The 4,445-nt window shown below is 47.4% G+C and overlaps 1 protein-coding gene across 5 annotated transcripts in view; it reads right to left on the reverse strand.

Annotated features, from left to right (window-relative positions):
* CEP135 (centrosomal protein 135) overlaps nucleotides 1-3,226 on the reverse strand; it is a 36,520-nt gene extending 33,294 nt beyond the window's left edge. For all 5 annotated transcript variants that reach the window (XM_069014062.1, XM_069014063.1, XM_069014061.1 and 2 more), the window contains exon 1: nucleotides 3,126-3,226. The gene's annotated coding sequence lies outside the window, so the exon portion shown is untranslated. The remainder of the gene's footprint in view (nucleotides 1-3,125) is intronic.
* Between the last annotated feature and the right edge of the window lie 1,219 nt (nucleotides 3,227-4,445).

Consider the following 4,445-nt stretch of genomic DNA (forward strand, 5'->3'; position numbering starts at 1 on the left):
TACCATGACATGAAAAAGATTCTAATAACTTCTACATCAGGAAAATTTGTTTTTCTGGAAATACAAAATTAATATATGAACTGATGTATTGATTCAGTTGAATCCAAGTCCTGTCTGACACAATATCCTGTGTCTCTTGACCATTGCCACAGCAAGAGTATAAAAACCTAAAAAACATGAGTCAAATCTTACTCCTACACACATTTTCTTTATATAAGCCTATAATGCAGGGACTTGAAGGGCCTAAAGTTGAACTGAAATAATTATAATAGTACCTGATAGACCTTCCTCTGAGCAGCCATAGAGACTCTTGGCTGCAGCCTTCACTATTCATGTTGATTCCTAACTTACCATTTGCCTTTTTGATCGCTCTAAAGCATCGATTAGATGCATTCAGTGACACATCTGAGTGGTTGCTACCACTTTAGAGACCACAGCATGTATCACTTTGCCTTTATTAACACAGCTCCTTAATTCTTGCATCATTACTCAGTCCAGTCTTCTGACACCCTTGGACTGCACTTAGCATGTCCACCTAATGAGCAAATTTTGTCCCCCGCTGTTTAACCCATTCTTTCACATTACTGATCAGTGTTTGTCATGGCTTAACCCCAGCTTCCAACCAAGCACTACACAGCTGGCTTGCTTACTCCCCCCACTGCCACAGGGATGGAGAGAAGATTCAGGGAGAAAAAAAGGCAAAGCTTGTAGATTGCCATAAGAACAGTTTAATACTTGAAACAAAACATAATCATAATAATTGGAATAAAAAGGAGAGGGAGAGAGATTGATAAAACCCAAGATGTACAAGAGATGCAGAATACAATTGCTCACCACCCGATGACTGATGCCCAGCCTGTCCCTGAACCACAGTCAGCCCCCCTCTGGGTAACTCCCCCAGTTTATATACTGGCCATGAAGTTCTATGGTGTGGAATGCCCCTCTGGCCAGCTCAGATCAGCTGTCCCGGCTATGTTCCCCCACAGCTTTCTGTGCAGTTCCTCAATGGCACTGAGAAGTCCTTTGCTGAGAGCAAGCACTACTTAGCAACAACCAAAACACCACAGTGCTATCAACATTATTCTCATGCTGAATCCAAAACACAACATTGCACCAGCTAATAGGAAGAAAACTAATTTTATCCCAGCTGAAACCAGGACACTTTGTCTGTTTGCTCTAAAGCATAGATTAGATGCATTCACAGTGACACAACTTTCTGAGCAGTTACTGCCACTTTAGAGACCACAGCATGTATCACTTTGCCTTTATTAACACTACTCTTTTATTTTATTACTCAGTCCAGTGAAACTCCTCTGCAATCCTTGGATTGCACTTAACACATCCATATAATGAGCAAATTTTGTCCCTTCCTCTTTAACCCATTCTTTCAGATCACTAGTCAGTATTAAACAGCAGACAATCTTCTGCACATTCACTGTAAGGTAGTACTTTTCTACTCTCTTTTTTAATCACTAGCTTCTTTTCTCCATTTCTGACAGAGACCTGCTTTCTTAAGTGTTTGGTAAAGAACCTTCTCAAAAAGCTTTTTGGAAATCCAAGTTTTCTACATTATTTGCACCCAGTCAATTCAATTCAATTCAGAATATGCTTTTCTTTAAAGAAGCTTAATAGCCTTGTGAATCACAACTGAGTCCAGATGAAAGGTATGTCACACATACTAGATGTCTGTAAGTTTGCAAAGTACTGGAAAGCACTCTCAACAACTTTGGTATTTCCCATGAGATAGGCTACATTAGCTGCATAACTAGTTCACATCATTCATCATCTAAATATTTCTTGCAATTTAGTGCTGCTGTGAAGAAAATCAAATTTCCATTTTCAATGAAAAATAGAAAAGAGAAAATTGAATGGTACTTTAAATGAGGCATTTCCTAAACAGGATTTATTAATATGTCTAAATCTCTCAGTTGCTTGCTGAAGATTATTCAGAGCCAACAGCCTCACTTTTTGTTCCCCCTTTGCTCATGAAGACTGCTAGAGGTGACAACATTCACATGCTGCATTTTATGACATGCCTGGATGGCTGTGAGCAGTCTTTTGAAGATACAGATGTTTATGAAATAGATATATGTAGCACCTAAGAACCGTTTCCTATTGTCACCCATGTCTAAAATTGAACCTTGAGGTGAAAGATGGGCAATAGTGGAGCCAGCTGCTCTAGGCTTTAAGTAGAGAATCAGCTGGCATAAAATTGTGTGAAAGAAGCAATGCTTATAGGTATTAGATTAGCTATTAAAGGTAGAATGCAAAACAGAAAATGTTTAGCAGACTAAGCCCTCCTTTCATTCTGAGAACAATGCAGCAAAATTGATGGTGAGTAAAGGTTACTAACTGCTGCAGATGCAACACTTGTGTTGAAAGAAAATGTAATAATACAAAAGCAGAGCAAGGATGGATCTTGGCCATGGACGAATGCAGTTTTTCATTCAACAGAACTTACACGTTAAAGGTTTTTTTTCCTTTTTGTTCACATCCTGTTCGCTCAGGTACCAAAGGCAGTGGTACCAAACATTTGACTACTGCAGCGCCTTAACACGTGGCTCTGTACAGCTGAGGGCTGTGCCGTGACCCGCAGCTGCTCTAACATGTTCAAGATACACCCAATGAGCCAGCACCTGCTTTAGGAAAGTTTGCTTCCAACTGGATTTGCTGGGAGTTCATTTCTGACTAAGATATTCGTACAATACGTTTGCTGTGAAGTCTCAGCACCTTGCCAATGGAAAGAAAATACTTGTTCTGAAAAAACAGATTTCTTCGCTAAAATGTCATGGAATGCCAGAACGGTTAGGGTTGGAGGGCACCTCTGGAGATTATCCAGCCAAAGCAGGGTCACCTGGAGCAGGTGACAGGAACGCGTCCAGGCGTGTTTAAAATGTCTACAGAGAGGGAGACTCCACGACCTTCCTGGGCAGGCTGTCACCATATCCTGTAAGTTCACACTAGAGCACAAGAAAACTCTTCCGATTATGAGCCTGCTCATCACCCGTTTCCCTAAAAGGGAAGACCTGCAGACCTTCCAGCAACCCCAGTCTGTACCTACAGAGGGGCGGTCGGCCCCTTTCCAAACAGGTTTACGCCACTTGTCCCGCCCTCACCACACTTACCACTAAGAGCGGGCGCCGGCAGCCGGGGCCGCTGCGGAGCGGCCGCGATGTCCGGGCGCTGGGGAGCCTTTGAAAATGGCGCGCGGAGCAGCGGCCGCTTCCGGCCCGTCACCGCAGCAACGGGGGGGACGCGCCCGCGCCGCCGAGCGCCCGCCCCGGCCCGGCCCGGCCCTGCCCGCCCCTTCCCGGCCCGGCCCTGCCCGCCCCAGCCCGCCCCGGCCCTGCCCGCCCCTTCCCGCCCCGGCCCGGCCCGGCCCTGCCCGCCCCAGCCCGCCCCGGCCCTGCCCGCCCCTTCCCGCCCCAGCCCGGCCCGGCCCTGCCCGCCCCTTCCCGGCCCGGCCCTGCCCGCCCCAGCCCGCCCCGGCCCTGCCCGCCCCTTCCCGCCCCGGCCCGGCCCGGCCCGGCCCGCCCCTTCCCGGCCCGGCAGCCCTCGCGCGGCGGGCGGAACGCTTCCTGCTGCCGTGGGCCCAGCAGCGGGATGGGGAGCGGGTGTCCCGCAGGCTCCCGGGCTCCGGCAGACCCGGGACAACAGGCTTCGCCTCTGCGCACAGGGCCCAGCCCAGCCCCCGGAGCCTGCGAGAAAGATGGAGAGGGACGTTTTGCGTGGGGATGTAGTGGCAGGAGAAGGAGCAAAGGATTCAGACTGAGAGTAGGAGGAAGCTCTTTACTGTAAGGGTGGTGAGACACTGGAACAGGCGGCCTAGAGAAGTTGTGGAAGCCCCATCCCTGGAAGTGTTCAAGGCCAGGCTGAATGGGGCTTTGAGCAACCTGGTCTACTGGGAGGTGTCCGTGCCCATGGAAGGCGGTTGGAACTAGAGGATCTTTAAGGTCCCTTCCAACACAAGCAATTCTATGAATCTGTGAAATCCAGGTCCCAGTGGTCCTGAGTTCCACCGAGCAGGTGGAACTTACAAACAGTTACAGTTTGTAACTGTTGTTACAAAACTCAGCAGAAAAACTCATTCATCCCGTTTTTTTATTCTTGCATCTACATCTCAAAAAACATTTTACCTCTGTCAGCATGTTTAATGTTACCTGTTTCTATCCTATATACACCCCACCTCTATCCAACAACTTGGCAATTTCATCAAGCTGTACGGAAAACCTAGGTTCTGAATTCCTGGCAGCTGAAGCTCCAAGAGGAGGAAGGGCTTACATGACATGGGAGTATACTGATACTACATCATACTTACTAAAAGCAAGGAAAACAACACGCGTGCAGAAATGAAGCAACTCTTCAATGGCCAGAAGCAAAACAATGGCATTCACTCCTTCAGGCATTTTCACCTTTTTGAAATAACACTCCACAGAAATAAAGAA

Source organism: Aphelocoma coerulescens, chromosome 4 (assembly GCF_041296385.1).
Source record: "Aphelocoma coerulescens isolate FSJ_1873_10779 chromosome 4, UR_Acoe_1.0, whole genome shotgun sequence".
NCBI lineage: Eukaryota > Metazoa > Chordata > Aves > Passeriformes > Corvidae > Aphelocoma > Aphelocoma coerulescens.